General features: G+C 41.2%; 1 long non-coding RNA gene across 4 annotated transcripts; it reads right to left on the bottom strand.

Annotated features, from left to right (window-relative positions):
- Positions 1–2,645: 2,645 nt before the first annotated feature.
- LOC310702845 lies at positions 2,646–19,759 on the bottom strand. 4 transcript variants are annotated; one of them, XR_014523686.1, is made up of 5 exons: positions 19,532–19,599; positions 13,648–13,872; positions 9,749–9,885; positions 3,001–3,127; positions 2,646–2,789 (listed from the first exon to the last, which is right to left on the bottom strand). It is a non-coding gene; the product is annotated as an uncharacterized lncRNA (long non-coding RNA). The 4 variants fall into 4 exon arrangements; XR_014523684.1 differs by lacking the exon at positions 13,648–13,872 and having other exon boundaries at positions 19,532–19,759; XR_014523685.1 differs by lacking the exon at positions 13,648–13,872 and having other exon boundaries at positions 9,749–9,882; positions 19,532–19,611.
- Between the last annotated feature and the right edge of the window lie 3 nt (positions 19,760–19,762).

The following is a 19,762-nucleotide window of genomic DNA, read 5'->3' as shown; positions in this document are numbered from 1 at the left end:
CACCTTCACCTGCTCACCTAGAGGTCAGAAGAGAGTTAGTGTGTGTACAAATATGTATGCACATCAGCCCTCTGTGTGGCTGTGAAGTGAACTCTGCAATATGTAGGTTCCCTGAATAATGGATTGTATTCATGTTGATTTGTACATCTGTTGGTTCTGTTCTGATCTTGCAATTAATGCAAGGAGAAGGCACAACCCTTGATATGGACACTATCCAGCTTGTCACACTGTTGACTTGTGTTCATTTCCCTTCCCATGTTCCCTTCCCATGCTCCCTGTTTTTAGAAGAAGAGGAGTTTGGATTTGATATCCCGCCTTTCACTCCCCTTCAGGAGTCTCAAAGCGGCTAACATTCTCCTTTCCCTTCCTCCCCCACATCAAACACTCTGTGAGGTGAGTGGGGCTGAGAGACTTCAAAGAAGGCTGGCCCAAGGTCACCCAGCAGCTGCATGTGGAGGAGCGGAGACGCAAACCTGGTTCCCCAGATTACGAGACTACCGCTCTTAACCACTACACCACACTGACTCTCCAAATTAGACAATTCCCTCTCTCTTTCTCCTCTCCCTGAATCAACTTCAAAAAAGATAAAGTAGGACAAGTTCATTGTTGCTTTCAATTATCTTTCTAGTGCAAAATTTGTTTCCCATGCATATAAAGAAGACCACGAAATTAACGGAAATTAAATTCTTAAACTAACAAAAATGCAGAAGGAAAATACATTATTGTGATTGCGCATGATAAGATTTCTCTGTAGGGCATGTTGACTGGCTGGCATGCCATTTTACCTGGGCCATTTCTTAGATTTATAATCGTAAGTAAAGGAGACAGATGGTGACTGTCAAGCCAGAGCAGCCATGCAGAATGATATCAGGGCTGGAAATATTCCAGCTGAAGATGGCAGGAAAAAAAAAAAGAATGTGAGAAAATGAAAATATGCCTTATACTCGAACAGACTAAACAGAACCATGGGAGATATTGTCAACAAATCTCAAAACTGGTATTGTTTTCATCACTGATTGTCATGAAGCAAATAGAATTCCTGTTTCTTGGTCTTTCAGTTTTTCATGAAATGTAACACTGTTCGTTCATGAAGAGCCTGGGCTAGTGAGTGTGAGTGCACTTGGGACTTCGTTGTACAGAAAAGGTGAGTAAGGGGTGATATGGTAGACGTTTACAGAACTCTACCAACAAAGGTCCGTATAGTTAAAGCTATGGTTTTCCCAGTAGTGATGTATGGAAGTGAGAACTGGACCATAAAGAAGGCTGGTCACCGAAGAATTGATGCTTTTGAATTATGGTGCTGGAGGAGACTCTTGAGAGTCCCATGGACTGCAAGAAGATCAAACCTATCCATTCTGAAGGAAATCAGCCCTGAGTGCTCACTGGAAGGACAGATCCTGAAGCTGAGACTTTCCAGGGCTGAGAGTTTCCAGGGCTTTATATATTAGAAATAAGTAGCCAATCGGCAGCCAGCGCAGTTCCCTCAACACAGGTGAAATATGTGCACACCCGGGTAGTGCACTCAGCAACCTGGTTGCAGTGTTGTGCACCACCAATAATTTCTAGATCAATCTCAAGGGAACCACCATGATAGTGCATTATTGCTGTCCATTTGTGAGATTATGGACACATGAATCACAGTTGCCAAGATATACTTGTCATTCTCCATTGGAAAGAGCAGTAGCTATTAGGGGAAAAATGAGCAAAAAGAGACTTGTATTTTCCAACTTTGGGGCTGAAATGTTTGGGAACATTTCCGAGTTATAATTTTGGTAAGTGGGCTCAAGTTTCAGAGAAAAGGATTCAAGAAAGCAGATTGGGCAATTTTCGAACTGAGTTGGATAGGAAAAGAGTGGGCAGTTAAGTGGTGGAAAGAGTAAGATCTGTTTAGTATATACGTAAGTACTAAAGTACAATGGCTCGATTATTTCAGATGTGTACGAATCTTTAAAGACGTGGAAAATTCATGCAGAATGATTGAAAGCTGAAACTATGAGGAATATTAAAACAGAACCATTTTGGAATTAATTATTTTAAACCACAGTTGGAAAAATTGCAAATACATAAAGTTGTCTGGTACTTTAAAAGATCAGATACCCAACAGAATATTTTAAAGATATGTAACAGAATTGAATATGGATTGTGGGGCATCTGATAGAGATTTAGCATCAGGTGAATAATCTTGAAGGAGAGAAACCATGGTTACCAGAGGCGAGGCAAGCTTCTTTAAGTCTGAAGTGTGGATTGGAAATGCACAAAAAGATTTATTTATTTTTTTGTACAGGGAAAAAACTTTGGAATGTGTGGCATAAGCCTTGGATTGTCCAGCTTTTTGCACATTGAGAAACCATAGTTTCTAGTTGTGGACCAGCAGCTAGACCTAGTAAACTGACAACAAGGTGAAGGAAAGGTAACCACAGACAGCAAACAGTAAGAAAATGTTGGAATGTCCTATCATCTACAGTTAGGTTAGTAAATTTTATTACACTTTTGGCTCTTGCTTTCCCATGAACAAAGAAGGAAAGATGCAGCACTGAAAGGACAGTGATGTTTATATAAAATAAGATAAAGTTAGCCTACATGAAAAGGAGTGAATTTCTCCATGTAAATGGAAGAGTGTTTGGTCATAGTTCTATAGGTTGCACTTCCAATCACTTGCTTTATTAATCAATATTGATTGTAGCACACACAGAAACACACATATCGGTATATACACACAAAATGTATTAGTTGTCTTCTTCGTCCCTGAGCTTCCCAGTTAATTTTGCCATTTCGGCATAGTCCATCAACTTGAAAAAATTCCTTCCAGTAGCACCTTAAAGACCAACTAAGTTAGTTCTTGGTATGAGCTTTCGTGTGTATCTGAAGAAGTGTGCATGCACACGAAAGCTCATACCAAGAACTAACTTAGTTGGTCTTTAAGGTGCTACTGGAAGGAATTTTTTTATTTTGACTATGGCAGACCAACATGGCTACCTATCTGTAACTGGATCCATCAACTTGATTTGCCATTCTTCTTTGGTCACGGTTGTTTCTTCCATCTCTGGGCTAGCAGCATCCAAGCGGCCATTGTAGCATACATGAACAGGTTTCTTTTGATCTTTTGGGATCTTGGTACCTATAATTCCTAATAAAAAAGCTTCTGGTTTTTAAGGAAAGGTTAATTTAAACTTTTTCCCACATTTCATTATATATCATTTCCCTTCCCTTTTTTTATTACATTACAATTCCACCACTTACGATAAAAGGTACCCTTTTTTTCTTTGCATTTCCAGCATATATTGGTACTTGTTCTATACATTTTTGCTAATTTTACTGGGGTTAAGTACCACCAATACGTCATTTTCATATATAGTTTTCTTTCAATGAAGAACATGCCATAAATTTCAGATCTGTTTTTCATAGCCTCTCCCAAGCCATCATTTGTATATTATGCCCCACATCTTTCGCCTATTGTATCATCCTACTCTGATTATTGATAATACCCTCACAAACCCATATTGCCATTCTTAGGTGACATTAGTTAGGAGATTCAGAGTAATCTCAACATGTGGAATTTGTATTATCTTTTGATGTAAATTTATCCTTCTCTCTCTCTCTCTTTTCTTTTTCTTTCTTTTCTTTCTTTATTGTTGAATATATATATATATATATATATATATATATATATATATGTGTGTGTGTGTGTGTGTGTGTGTGTTTTAAATAACAGTTTAAGTTTTTGGTGTTGTTGTTTTTTAAAAAAACTTAAAAATAAATACCTGTTCCATTGACTGAAATGGGACTGTTTTCACTTACACCACTTATTTTGCAAATTTATCATTACATCCTTACTGGAGCCGTTCCCCAGCTTCACTCAATTCTCTTGTACAGCACTGGCAAGTCACACTGCCATAAAGGGTTCCATCAGCGGTAGTCTACTGCTGGCACAACAGTACACACACAGCTGAAAAGAACAAAATCCTTGTCCTTTGGTTTTCTGGCAATTGTTCACAAAGCAAAAAACAAGCCAAGTACTTTTTCTTTCTTACAGATTAGCAATAACTCCTTACCTGGGAATCAGCTCCATTTAGTACACTCCAAGTATATTAAGGAATGTGTTGCTTGTCTCTCTAAGTCTTGCTATATGAATGAAAAACTAAAGCCTATAACGATTTCAGTTCTCCCAGTGCCAGCCCAATGGCACAAGCTACAACATTCATGGAACAAGGCTGCTAGCTATGATGGCTATGCTCTACCTCCACAATTGGAAACAGTAATGTTTCAAAATACCAGTTGCTGGGAATAATGGGAGGGAAGAGTGCTCATGCTCTGCTCCCTGGTTTCCCACAGGCATCTGGTTGGTCATTGTGAGAACAGGATACCGGACCCAGCAGGCTAGTCTTATGTTCTTACATTAACAGGGAGGAAACAGTAGGCTCAAGGGAGCCCCAGGGTTTGCATGAATATTTCAAATCTAGGGTGGGGAAATATGCCAGGAAGGGAGGGCATAAAATGAAATATTCAGGAAGAAGGTATGGTTGGTTGGCTGGAACCCTGAAGAGCAGGAGCCCTGTGTTTCTTCGCAAGTCTCACTTGTTTTCTGTTTACTCCTGGTTTGCATTTTGTGTGTGTGTGTGTGTGTGTGTGTGTGTGTGTGTGTGTATATATATATATATATATATATATATATATATATATATATATATATAATGAGAAGGTCTGTTCTGTGTTCCCCCTACAAAAACATTAATCTATCTAATGACTTTGCTGGCATTCCATATGTCTTGCAAAAAGAAAAAGAAGGAAGGAAAAGGACACAATGTTTAGGCGTTTATGCCCTAATGCCAGAAGTCTCAAAAGCCAAGATGTGGGATCTTGGAGTGCTTGGTACTCAAAGTGAACGTAGATATAATGGGAATATCAGAATCTTGGTGGGATGAATATAAATGGTGAGACATTTATTTATTGAACTGATACCCCACCCTTCCTCCCCAAGGAGTCTATGGTGAGCCTTGGATATAAAATACATTGAAAGGGAAGTGTGTGTGTGTTGATCTACATAGAAGGGAAGCAAAGATATTCCACTGGCTCTGCTGAGACACCAGCTGCCTTTTGCTCTCTCTCTGGGGCTGCAGGCTGCCCTTGGCACAGTCTGACTGATGCCCCTGTCACCTCCAAACCCTGCCAATTCTCCTCTTTATGACAGCAACACCACTGCCCCTCTTCTTCCACCCTGTTCCCTCTTACACACAGAGTACGAGCAGACAAATGGACAAACCATTCCCCAAAATATAGGGTAGATGAAAGATATGTGAAAATGGCATAATTTCTTCCATCCTCTTATAATACTAGAACCAGGATCATACACTACCCCAAACTGATTGTCAATAGATGGCAGTTCTTTATACTATACGTAATTCACTTACGGAATTTGCTACCACCAGATGAGGTGATGGTAAGCAGCTGAGATGGTTTTTGAAAAACATAAGAAAAAATCCAAAGGGATACTTCTAACAGCATGTATTAATAATGGTGCCTAAATGGAAACCTCATGTTTTAAAACAGTGTATCTCTGAATAGCCGTCACAAACAGGCAAATGCCAGGAGAGGGTTTTCTCAGCATGCTATCTCACTGGGTGTTCCAGAGTCTTTGCCACTGTTGGAAATAGGGTGCTGGATTGGTGGACCTTGAAATAATTCAGCTCATTTGGTTTTTCTCCACACTTTTATAGATAAATGAGGTAGAATGACCAACAAAAGACTCACTGTCAATATTCTGACAAAGTTGTTGATATAACAGCTCCCAAAATATATTTAGTTTGATGAAATTATGATGTAGGCATTCTCATTATCCAAAGTACAGTCTAGATACTTAATGTGATTTCCAGTTACATCTTCAAATCAATTAAAAAGATGTGGTGATTTTACAAATAATAATGTTTGATATGATCATGTGAGACAGTGGTTTTAAACTAATTACTGCTAACTTTACCCTTAAGAACAGGATGCTTGAAATAAAACAAAGCAAGCACAAGAACATCAATGAACAGAACTGTTTTCTGGAAAATTGTGTGGCTAAGGTGTTTCTTACCAAAAATTCTGCAGGTGTAATAATTACTTGATTGCTGTTTTGGCCACCACTGTTCAGGGGGGAGGGGGGGAGATGGAATGTGCTTGTTAATGGAAAAATGCCTCTAGAAAACATGCAAAGTTTCTGCATCTCTGTGATATGCTCAGTGGGACACTCACCCACAGCATTCCCACCATCCAAGGTTTTGATATTTTTCCTTTTCATGCCGAAATAGAGTTGAAATGAGATGGAAATGGAGCCCAATGGGAAGCCTTTACTTTTAAGCACCATTCACTCTCCTATAGAGCTACTACAATATCCTTCCTCCTACAACATCTGTACTGCGTTCAACAGTCGTGAGAATTTCTCAGTTTCAAGTGTACACAATGAACTTTTGGGAACTGTATATAAATATAACTTAAATATTGGGAGAGCTTTGGTTTCAGCTGTGCTCAATAATAAAACATAGGAAATGTTATTTAGTGAAAAGGATCATCTTATGGATTTTTTTAAGTATGAAGAAATATATTTTAAAAGGGCAAGCTCCCAAACATGAGCACTTTTGAAGTGACAGAAAACAGTACTCACTGAAAATAATCTATTCTCATTTGTGAACACAATTGTTAATGCCACTCTAGTTGCATCCTTGAAAATAACACAGAACAGAAAGGAACAGAAAGAGTGGAAATGATTTTTCCGTTTCTGGGCAACTATTGTAGTGTAGGAGTTCCTTATCAGGAATTCAGCAGATGAAATTACTTTTTAAAACCTTTTTTATAAAAGGGCAAGCTCTCAAACATCAGGGGTTTCAAAGAGCTATGGAAATAAAACTTCTTTAAAGAAATCAATACACATTTGTTAATCCAATTCTGTCATAAATCTTAATGCCTAAATTATGCCCATGTACCATTAGACTGATGACTCCTCTGTGAGCTTTTGGAAGGGTAAATAATCACATCTTAAAAGTAAGTTTTGCCACAACAGTTAACAGCAAATTCATTTCACACCTGTTGACCTTTGATAAAATAATTCTCAGTGAAACTATCTTTATTTGTTTGCTTTTATATTATGTATTTATTAAATCTATATACTGCCCTTAATTACATGATCACAGGGCGGTTTACAACACAAAAACACAAAATGAAGACACAAGCATTTATTTATTTATTAAATTTAATATTTCTTCTTCTGTTGAGACTGCTATTTAAAGATGGATCCAACTTAACTAAATGAGGAGTGCTTAACAATATTGGGGAGGCAGTTTTAGGTACAATGGGTACAGATTCAAGGCTCTGCCACATATATCTAATGGTACAAAAGAAATGAGACTAAAACATTTATTTTTTAAAAAATCATGTATAAAGAATTGTGCACAAAGATAAGGATAATGGGATTAAGAAAGCCAATTCATTTAGCCCTACAAAGAAGGTGTTCTGAGAAATCCATAGGGGTGAAGGAGTTCAGACAGTTTATATTCCCCCCCTCCTTTTCCTTCATGTATTTCTCACCCATTGGGTAAGGGAACACGGAGAAGTTGGCCTCAGCATGGATTTGAGGGTATGGGTGCTTTCTTACCCTCCTTCAACCCTGAGACCATCGTGTAGCTGGTCTTTGGCTCAAGGGATGAAAATAGCAAAGCATACCCTGAATCCAAGGTGCTATAGATGTATTCAGGAATAAAGAGTAGTGCTTTAGCAAATTCTGCTCATTTAACCCCATATCAATTATGGGGACTTTTGTAAGACTGAAGAGAGGCAAATAGGAGACACTATTTCTTTCTTTTGGAAAAAAAAATCTTTATTGATTTTTAATTTCAGTTAACGTTCCTTATTCACTTCTGAAGCAAAGCAGAAGGCTGAAATAATACTTATAGAAAACAGAAGGACAGATGTTGTGAGAGGCTTGTGCCCTTTCCCTTTGCTTATTTAACTGCCACTGCAGCTGACGTCTATCGAAGTGTGTATACGACTGCTACTGTTCCCTTTTCGTTGATGGTATGGGGGTTCTCTCTTTTTGGCTTGCTTTAGATCTTTTCTGCAATATTAGGACAATACTCACAACACCACTCATATATTACAAGATATTCTGTTCATGGGGGTGGGGGACACAAAGTCTCTCTCAAGAGTACCACTCACCAGCCCTCTTTTTTTACTGCTTTCCTTTTTAAGGAGAGCCAGTGTGGTGTAGTGGTTAAGAGCGGTAGTCACGTAATCTGGGAAACCGGGTTCGTGTCTCCGCTCCTCCACATGCAGCTGCTGGGTGACCTTGGGCCAGTCACACTTCTGTGAAGTCTCTCAGCCCCACTCACCTCACAGAGTGTTTGTTGTGGGGGAGGAAGGGAAAGGAGAATGTTAGCCGCTTTGAGACTCCTTCGGGTAGTGATAAAGCGGGATATCAAATCCAAACTCTTCTACTCTTCTTCTTCTTTAAACTTACGTACAGTGGTGCCTCGCAAGACAAAATTAATTCGTTCCACGAGTTTTGTCGTCTTGCGAAGCACGGTGTCAGGAAAGTTTTGGAAAAGCTTCAAAAATCACCAAAGTCTTTAAAAACCTCAAAAAAGGCTACCACACCGCGTTCTATGAGTTGCTCCTCGAAGTCAAGTCGCAACTGTATTAACGGTGTTAAGAAAAAGGAAACAAACTTGCAAGACGTTTCCGTCTTGCGAAGCAAGCCCATAGGGAAAATCGTCTTGCGAAGCAGCTCAAAAAACAAAAAACCCTTTCGTCTTGCGAGTTTTTTGTCTTGCGAGGCATTCGTCTTGCGAGGTACCACTGTAACTGAATCCTATAGATTCATCAACCCACTCATTTCATTTTTGCACTCAGCATTATGATACTGCACTGTTTTGTTATGGTGGATACAATAAATTCAATATGTGGACAAAGTTTCTCAGTTTATAAAATGGAAGCAGATGAATGAAGTGTGTGTTCAATGTAACTGAATTCTGAGCTGAGTTTCAGTGAGGATCATTTTGGAATAGTAATGAATAGCCACAATGTGCTGATTTTGAACTTGCTAAAACAACTTTTGAATCTTAAATGGTATCCAGATTTTTATTGAACAAGCTAGTACGTCCAGTTGTTTAAAAGAGGATTCTTGAATAAAAAAATCAATGTATCAAAATATTATTTCAGTTTACCTTTATAGGAGTGGGAACAATCAATAATAACTCCTCTCTTTATGTGATTTATGTTAAGAAATTATCCTAGCCCCTTCTCCATCAAAATCAGATGGTATTTTCAGCTCATTGAAATGATGTAATTTCCAATGATATTTTTAATATCCCAGTGCCCGGTCCCCTTGGACAGTGATTTTGACACGAAGGTGTCCTCTCCAAATGCAGGTCAACAGGGCTCTGACTTAGGGATCACATATGACAGTCTGAGGGACAGCACACACCACACAGAAGAGGATTTGATATCAGACTGTGCCTTTGAGGCCAGGGGTTCAAATTACTAGTTAAGTATAACCTTAAGCAGTCCCACAACCACAGTAAGTGCCCAGTGGCCTTCACTCCCATATAAATTCAGAGCAGAGAAGAGGGGGAAAACACACCTAGAGGCCACAAAGGGAGACAGTGCATAAGAACATAAAAGAGATTGCTTGATCAGACCAATGGCCAATATACAGATCTAAGCCAAGCACAGCAGGCACATGTCTCTAAAGTAGGGTTATGACCTTTAGCATTCTTACCAGCTTTCTCCAGAGGCAGGCGTAGCCTGAAGGTACATTAGGAATTGGTAGATCTCAGAGTGATTTGCAGTACATCAGAAAGGGTCTCGAAGTACCAATTGTTTAGCAAAAGGCTCTCACTCTCCAAAATAAGACTGCTGAAATAAAGAAAGCTAGTGGGTATGAGTCAGGAGTGAACATGAGAGAACTGAGCTCAAACCCGGGGCTGAAAGCAAATTATTGGGCTACGCATGTGCTCAGAAGCAGCCTGTTCCTAACTTCTGTGTATATCTACATCCTGAGCCATGATTTTGCACCTGGCTCTGGTTGGTGGTCTTTAGGATCTAGTAAAAAAACCCAACAAAATGGATCCTGCAGGCCTGACATCTGCCTCAGTAGCCTTTGCTCTCAGCTAAATTCAGATTGTCTAAGCCAGTGTTTCCCAACCGGTGTGCCGCGGCACACTACTGTGCCGTGAGACACCGGCTGGTGTGCCGTGGGAGGGAGGCGGGCGAGTCGGGCGGCGAGAGGCGGCGGCGGCGGCGTCGAGGATCCGCGTCGAGCCGGGGGCGGCTCCGCGGTGGTGGTGCCGAGCGGCGGGGCAGCTCGCGCAAAAGGGAGGAGCGCGAGACAGCGGAGGAGGAGGAGGCCGGCATGTCCGGGCAGCAGCAGCAACAGCAGCAGCAGCAACTCCCGGCGACGGCTCCTCCTCCGCCCGCTATCGCCGCCGCCGCCTCAGCTGCCCTCGCTCTGCTGCCTCCTCCCACCCCGGCAAGGGGAAGGGAAAAAACGTTCACTTTTGTGCGTCCCCCCCCCCCCGCGTGACGCTGCGCGCTGACGTCACGGGGCGGGGCTTTAATGGTGGTGTGCCGCGAGATTTTTTTCCGGTAAGCAGGTGTGCCGTTGCCCAAAAACGTTTGGGAAACACTGGTCTAAGCAACCTGTCTTGGTTGCTAAATTTGCTGGGAGCTCTCCCAGGTCCTGAAAGACTCAACCTCAACCTGCTGTTTGAATTCTGACTTCTGGGATCTTACATCTGTTGCTTTCTACCAGGTCTCTGGAGTGAGATGATTCATGCTCCAGCAGGAGCTGCACCACAGGCTCTCAGTCTAGCTAATCCAAGCCAGGACTATGTCTAGCATCTATATTTCTGACCAGTTCTTACTTTTCTAACTGAATATATCAAGTTCATGTTTATTGCTTTGTAAGGTAAAGGTAAAGGTAAAGGAAAAGGACCCCTGGACAGTTAAATCCAGTCAAAGGCTGGGGTGCGGTGCTTATCACGCTTCATATGATTTTAAATGTTGGAAGAGAGATTTGAACACAAATCACTAAAATGCAGAGAATGTGTGTTGGGACCACTTTCACTTTCAAATGTTTGGTGTACATAGGAGTAAAAGAGCAGAAAGAATAAAGAAATGACAAAATGAAAGGGAGCAGCAAAAGTGAAGGGATGGTAAGGAAATCTAATAAGAGACTTGAAGAAGAATGTTGCTGGAGGGCATTTGATGCAAAACAAGCTATGAGTAAGAAGCCACAAAGCATGGTGGTGGTGGGGGGTATCAGTCAACATCCTGAGATTTAATAAGTGAATACAGTGGTACCTCGGGTTAAGTACTTAATTCGTTCCAGAGGTCCATACTTAACCTGAAACTGTTCTTAACCTGAAGCACCACTTTAGCTAATGGGGCCTCCTGCTGCCGCCGCGCCGCTGGAGCACAATTTCTGTTCTCATCCTGAAGCAAAGTTCTTAACCTGAAGCAATATTTCTGGGTTAATGGAGTCTGTAACCTGAGGCGTATGTAACCTGAGGTACCACTGTACTTGAGTTTTAGCTCAGCACCTTCATTCCTATTTATTCTTATAATGGTGCTATGGCTCCTTCTGATAGCCCTGCTACTGTCATGGTAATGCCATTACATATTCATCCTAAAACTTTTGCTCTTTTGGGCTTTCTACAGGTGAAAGACAACGTAAATGAAGTGTAGACAATGCAGTTCAAGTTCTCTGGAGCTCTCTTGTTATAGAAGCTTCCATTGCTTGCTTTTTGGAGTCAAGCTAAAACATTTTTAATATCCTGATGAAGTAAAATGTTATTTGACCTTGACATAATAAATTGTGAATTTCATTTATTATGCATTGTCTTCAATCTTTTTATGTGTATTAATTGTTGTACGCCTCACTGTTCTTTTATAATGGGCTATAAATGTTTAGTACAAATATATATATGCTAATGAAAACTGGTCCAAAAATGAGTTTTCAGAAGACAGAGCAAAAGACAGAGAAAACTAGACATATTCAAAATAAGGGAAAAAACAGATTAAAGAGAATCTGGATTTTTAAAAAGGTAACAATGAAAAGAAGCTGATAGGAAGCATTAACTACAGCCAGCCATAGTACTGGCACACTGAGTACCTGCTTCATCTGAATATCTCTGCCAACTTACACTCTTCTTGACCTGAAGCCACCCCTTTAATTCTAACACTGGAACACTTTCGTGACTAAGCAGCCTGCTAATTGGAATTAAGTGGCACAGGAAAATGGGCACAGGGATAACATTTTCAGTCTCCAATTTGTCTTACAAGTCATAGAAATGTTAACTTATCTACCTCTAGGGTGGCTCATTATTATTATTATTTATTTATTTATTTGTTAGTTGTCTAATACTGACAGTCTCTATGAGCCATAGAACAAATCTAAAACATGCAAAACACACGAATAGCATGATAACATTAAAAAGAACACCAGCCTCTAAAAAGAAAAATAAGTATTCTCAACAATTCTTATATATATGATTGAAATCCCCTCCATCAATTTTGTTTTAAATAAATTCATTTTAAACCCTCCAGGTATCAGTCATACATTCTGATGACAAGGTGGGCAAAAAATAGGTTCAGCAGCAACCAAATGTTGGCAGAAGATAGCTTGTTGCTAGTTTCTGGTAGACCCCTAGCACCTCTGGTTGTTGGGATTCTTCCAAATAACGGTGGAGTAAATTTGGCAGTCCCCCCCCTTAATATAAGTACTGCCTACTTGTATCATATAACATAGATTAACTTTGCCTTAATTGTAAACAGCACTAAAACACCCACTCTTGCTTTGTGTAAATAAAGGCTTATATTCCATCTTTCCACTATTTAGGTATTCCGTTCTGCATTGAATTTAATAAAATAAGGTTGTCAATCCCAGGAAATGCACCTATACTTGTAAAGTGCCATGCAGATTAATGACACTAACAAAAGACCACAGAGGACAAACACCAACCCACCATCTTTGTATAGCCTCTTGCACATTTCTCTCATGTTATAGAAGCTTACATTGAATTAAGATGGGATTTAAATTGGTCATAAATTTTTCATTTTACACAGCAAGGATTCTGGAATGAAGCAGCAATGGCTCTGCCCTAAAGACTGGCTTGTAACCCAGATCTTAAATGGGATTAAAGTTAGTTGTAACAAATTTACATCATGACTGACTTTAGTCCTATTGAATTTCTTGGGCTGCAACCCTAACCCTACTTATCTGGGAGTTAGTGCCATTGAGTTCCATAGGACTTACTTCTGAATAAGCCATGGTGTAAGTCTATACAGTCATACCTTGGGTTACAGATGCTTCAGGTTGCGTTTTTTCAGGTTATGGACCGCCAAAACCTGGACGTACCAGAACGGGTTACTTCCGGGTTTCGGCGGTCGCGCATGCGCAGAAACGAATAATCACGCTTTGCGCATAAGTGCCAAATTGCAATCCGCGTGTGCGCAGACGTGGGTTGCGAACGTGCATCCCGCACAGATCGCGTTCGCAACCCGAGCGTCCACTGTATTTGAAAGTCATATGAATGCATATATGTATTTGAATGTACAATTTCTGCACCCCTGTAAATGTCCCTGTAGCTCAGGATAACATTTCATACACTTGAAGACTTATTTATTTATTGCATTTATATCCTGCCCTTTTCTCCAGGCAGCTCATGTACATGGTTCTCCCGAATCTTCACGTAATCCCCACAACAACCCTGTGAGGTAGGTAAGGCTGGAAGGCAGTGGTTGGCCCAACGTCGCCCAGTGAGCTTCAAAGCTGAGTGGCGATATGAAGTCTAGTAGCTCCCAGGTCCTAGTGTGACACTCTAACCACTACACCACCAAAACCTATGGTGTAAGAAATCTGTTAAGTCTTCATGCAGAGGCAAATTTAGGGGGCTGTGACTGGTTTGGTTGCACTGGGTGCAGAGCCTTGTGGGCTATGATTTACAATGGAGCATGAGAGGTGGAGGGAAACTGAATTTTGGCGTTGCATAGGGTGCCACTGAAATCTAACACAACAAGACCCGCCACTGTTTTGCGGTTGCCACTGTTGGCTTTTTGCAGTATAGTAACGCTGCAGAGAGCTTGCTGGGGAGATCATGCATTAAAAAGAAAAGAACTCAAAAATAACTTAAAGAAGGTTTTAATAAGAAAAACAAAAACTCCATTTACACTAAATACATTAACAAACAAACATGACCCAACCACCAACCCATCCCCCAGGGTAATGGGAGAGCTAGATGCTGCTCCTTATATACTCTACCCAAATGCTGACACACCTTAATCAAATACAACTCAGCAGCACCTGCTATGTTTCACAGCTGTAAAGCTGGGTCTCGTTATCTTGCTCTGGCCCTTGCTCTGGCCCCTTAAAGACACACACATCGAGTGGAACAATGATGAACCTTTACATTTAAAGAAACCATTCAACATTTCCCCTGCGGTTCATCATTGTGGAACAAAAACATAAAGCATACTTTGTACATGTTTTTCATGTGTAACCTTTGGAAGTGCTTTAGTAAAAATGTCCGCAATTTGATTGTCACCTGGAACATATTTAAATACAACCATTTCATCAGCAATTAGTTTCTTTACAAATTCTAAACGTAATCTTAAGACTCTAGTGCGCTGCGTATTGGTCTCTGAACACAGGATAGCAAGTCCACTCTGGGAATCAAGGTAAACTTTTACTGGTAGAGTTACTTGCATCTGTAGGTCTGCGAATACTTGCATATACCATTCTATATCACGAATGGCCTGAACGCATGCACATAATTCACTCTCTGTTGTAGAGAGACAAATAATGGTTTGTGTCTGGGACTTCCATTCAAATGGACAACCGTTATAACAAAACACCATACCAGACACACCCCTGCAATTATTTTGTTCTACTGCATGAGATGCATCGCAGAAAATTTCAAAACCTTTGTCAATACTTGTTGTAAACTGCAACCTATAATGTTTGGTATGTTTAAGGTACATTACCACTCTCTTAAGAGCAGAGAAACATTGTGTAGTGGGCTTTTCCACAAATTTTGCCAGAAATTGAAAAGCATAAGTTATATCTGGTCTTGAGATTCTTTGAATGAAATTTAGCTTGCCTATAGCAGAACGATACAAAGTTTTGTTAGGAAATGGCTTATCTTCACTTGTAAAGGTGAAACCACACACCATAGGTGTTTCCTTCCCATTTGCATTTTCTAAACGTAGCATTTCAACTAGATCATCAATTTTTGCAGTTTGATGAACCAGAAAAGATCCATTTTTGCCTTTCTCAATTTGCATGGATAAGTAATTTTTAGCTATGCCTAATTCCACCACATCAAACTTCTTCTGTAACTGTGAAACTACCTGTTCATATTCCTGTTTAGTTTTTGTAGAAATTAATACGTCATCTACATACACACATATTTTTGTTACAGAGTTTGCCCTTTCCTTTATAAACACACAATTGTCTGCCTTTCCTTGTGAAAAACCAATATCTAGCAATTCTTTTGCTAAAGTTTGGTGCCAATTCCTTCCACTTTGGTGCAGACCATAAAGGGATTTATTTAATTTGCATACCAAACCTTCAGCAGCGTCTATGCCTTCAGGGACACGCATAAAAATTTGTTCTTTTAAATCTGCAAACAAATATGCAGTTTTTATATCTAGGTGATAAACAGAATGTCCACGTTGTGATGCATCTTTTAACAAAAGCTTAACTGTTTCATATTTTACACTTGGCGAATAGCACAAATCATAATCTTCGCCTGGAATTTGTTGAAAGCCCCTAGCAACTAGTCTTGCCTTGTACCTTACAACTTCATTTTTGTCATTCATTTTAACTCTATAAACCCATTTTGAATCAATAAGTCTCATATCTGGGGTTTGTGGTACAAGAGACCAAGTGTTATGCTCTTTTAAAGAAGCTATCTCAGAGTTCATAGCTTTATACCAATTTACAGCTTGGTGCTTAGGTAAATTCTGAACATCACTGTAGCTTTTTGGCTCAAAAACCACCTTATTGGCATACACAGTATTAAAATGTTCATCTGCAAAACGTTGTGGCTTCTGTCTCTTTCTATCTGAACGTCTCAGTCCGGAAGGAGAGTCAGACTCCTCAGACTTAATGGGACTAAGTGAACTACTAGTTTCAGGTTGTAAATCATCATTGTCAGACTGAAGAGGTGCCTGTAGGCTAAGCTCATGGTCAGAAAACTCAAGAGAATCTAACCTCCCCTCAGGTGCCTGTGACTTTAAATCCTCAAACAAATTATCAGATTCAACAGGCTTTTCATCTTTTCCCATTAATTCAGAAGCACCATTTCCTGCTGCTGCTTCTTCTTCCTCTTCTTCCTCCTCACTATCATTTATACCATCAGTATCTTGGAAAACAGCAACCCCATTCCAATTTACAGTTTGTATCATGCTTCTGGTAATATGAAATTTGCCAGTTGCTGGTATGTAAATTCTGTACGCCCCCTGCTGGTAGCCCATTAATTTTCCCTGGATACTACGCTCACCCAATTTCTGCTTAGCGGGATAATGCATAATTACATCTGAACCCCAAATACGTAGGTATTTCAGATTAGGGCGTTTTTTTAAACAACTTCTCATAGGGGGTGACATCTAAACCAGAATGATAACTGCGATTTCTAACATAACAAAAAGCATGGAGTGCTTCAGCCCAAAAGTCTTTGGGCAGGTTAGCATCGTGCAGATAAGTTTTAACCCCTGCCTGCAAGTCACGCTGCACAACTTCAACAAGCCCATTTTGCCAGGGGCTTCGGGGGCAAGATAACTCATGAGTAGTCCCCTGCGCTTCCAGGAATTTCTCAAAATCCTCAGAAACAAATTCCCCGCCCCGGTCAGAAAACAGGTTCTTAATTGGTTTGTTAAAGTGCGTTTTTACCCAGTTGCAAAAAACCTTGTACTTCTCAAATGCTTGGGACTTCTCAGCTATTGCATAAGTCCAACAATATCTACTATACTGGTCTATCAGGGTAAGCCAGTACTTAGAACCTCCTAATGATGGTGGGAGTGGCCCAACTAAATCACAATGTACACGCTCAAATGGCTCAGTTACTTTCCTATCTGAGCACCTACCCTTGCGTGCAACCTTAATCTTATTCTTGCAACAGGATAGACACTGCATAAAGAATTTGCATGGTTTTAAGTTGAGGCCATTGACAATATCCTGTGTCTTAATTACATCAGCAAAATTCAGGTGTCCCAGAATTCTGTGCGCCACGTGGATACACCCAGAATGTGGCCTTACATTCCTCAACCCCTGGCTTGACTGTGCTGCTCTGCAATTTATAGGCGATTGTGAGTAGGTGCGAAAATACAGTCTATATAAACCATCAGATTCCCGGGCATACAATAGACGTTTGTTCCCCTCGAAAAACTCACACATAGACTTTAAGAAACGCACAGTTATCCCTTGACGGGCAAAGCACCTTACTGATAATAAATTGTCCATTGAGGGGCAGTAAATGCAGTTTGCTATTGTAATGTTTAAAGAGTCAAGTTTAACGGTACCCCTGCCAAGCGACTGCAAGACTTGTGAATTGGCTAAATGTACATTACCAATTTCCTCTTCGAAAGAAATAAACAAGCTTCGATCGTTGCAGACGTGCTGCGATGCTCCTGAGTCGATAACAAAAGACTTCCACTTGGCACCTTTAATTCTTTTACAATCTTTAGTCCGAGCGTGAAAAGCTCGCGGCTCGTTTCTGTCTCTACTATACGATGCCGGCTGCTGGGCTGACGACCGTGATTGACGAACAGAAACAGGCTTGGGAGTACTTTGCTTTCTTTTGGATCTGCAGTCCCTTGCAAAATGTCCTTGCTTATTGCAGAACCAACAACGCTTTGCAGCTTTAAATGCAGTTGTATCACCACAGGTTTTCATATGGCGTTCCTCATTCTTTCTGGAAACAGGAGTGCTTATGGCACAAGCCTCCCTTCTATCCAACTCGCCCATTAATCTTGCCGTTACCCCTTCCACAGTTAATTGTGTTGGTGGAACAGCAGATATCTGGCTAGCTATACCATCAAAGTCCTCATTAAGGGAACAAAGGATGATAAAAATATACTGGATATCAGGTATCTCCATGTCCCTTCGAATTAACTCGCCGCGTATTGCCTCCAGACGTCTCAAGTGTGCTGCCAAATCACCACCAGGCTGCAACTTCGTCTGGTACAACTGCTTGAAAAAGGTCAATGCAGACGCTGACTCTTTTCTAACATGCACTGCTGCAAGACTGTCCCACATTTCTTTGGCAGTTTTCTTATTTCTTATATAGATTACTTGCTGGTCGCTGACTGCCAAATTAATTATCGCCCTGGCTTTTGCATCTCCTTTCGACCAAGCATTAGTTACAGGGTTAGGAGGGTCATCAGTTACATAGGTCCATACTTCTCTAGAGGTCAAAAGCGCCTCCACCCGAAAAGACCATAAAGTATAGTTCTCATCTGTCAGCTGTGGGAAGACCAGAGCCTTCTCAGCTTCAGGAACCCGGTCAACCATTCTGGAACTCTTCCAGACCCACAAAAACTACGCTAACAGGAGAAGGAGTTTTCAAACCTTTCTCAGAGTCCAAAAATATGCAGTCATCCACTCAGCAGCTGGGCCCATAACCAAAGATGTTGGCTTTTTTCAGTATAGTAACGCTGCAGAGAGCTTGCTGGGGAGATCATGCATTAAAAAGAAAAGAACTCAAAAATAACTTAAAGAAGGTTTTAATAAGAAAAACAAAAACTCCATTTACACTAAATACATTAACAAACAAACATGACCCAACCACCAACCCATCCCCCAGGGTAATGGGAGAGCTAGATGCTGCTCCTTATATACTCTACCCAAATGCTGACACACCTTAATCAAATACAACTCAGCAGCACCTGCTATGTTTCACAGCTGTAAAGCTGGGTCTCGTTATCTTGCTCTGGCCCTTGCTCTGGCCCCTTAAAGACACACACATCGAGTGGAACAATGATGAACCTTTACATTTAAAGAAACCATTCAACAGCCACAAGTGCCCTTGCTCCGCTCAGGGTCAGCCCAAGACATTTTGGCACCTGAGGCAGACCTCGAAATGGCTCTCTTCTCCCTGCCCAGGAAGAGTGACAGTAGCGGACTTCGGGCTCTCAAATTTCAGCAGCACCCTGTGTGGCACTAAAATTTGGCACCCACCCACCCACCTCTGGTGCTCTGTTCTACATCATTGTTGCAGCACCCTCTCTGGCACCCAGTATAGCCAAACCGGTTGAGCTACCCGGTGGAGCCCATGGGTGCAGCCAGGCTTTTTGATGGGGGGTGGGGCTTTTTGATGGGGGTCAGAACCTCAGATTTGTATTGATTGGGGGGCAGTTCCCCCCTGCCCCCCCCGCTACGCACATGCTCTGGAGTACGGCAATATCTACATCAGTAACAAGGCAGGGTGGTGGTGGGGAAAGCTAGATCGACATGGGGATCTGCTGCTCGGGTGGATCCCGCTACCTGAGGCAGTCGCCTCACCTTGCCGGCCCTGGCTCCGCTTGCGACGCTGAACTAATGCAGCAACCCCCTCAGGAAGCTGGATGCGCACGACTCTCCTTTTCACGCAAGGCCTTTTTATCCGGCGACGCCCGCGGCGGGTGAGGCAACACCCAAACACCCCACCTCCTCCTTCACACCCACGCCCGGCCTCCGAGAGGCTGAACAGTGTGATGCTTGGCTCGCGTTGGGAGGCTGCAGCAGCAGCGGTTT

Source organism: Podarcis liolepis (assembly GCF_965112155.1).
Source record: "Podarcis liolepis genome assembly, chromosome: 3".
NCBI lineage: Eukaryota > Metazoa > Chordata > Lepidosauria > Squamata > Lacertidae > Podarcis > Podarcis liolepis.
The sequence above is the reverse complement of the archived record's forward strand: the minus strand, read 5'-3'. Positions and strand labels throughout refer to the sequence as shown.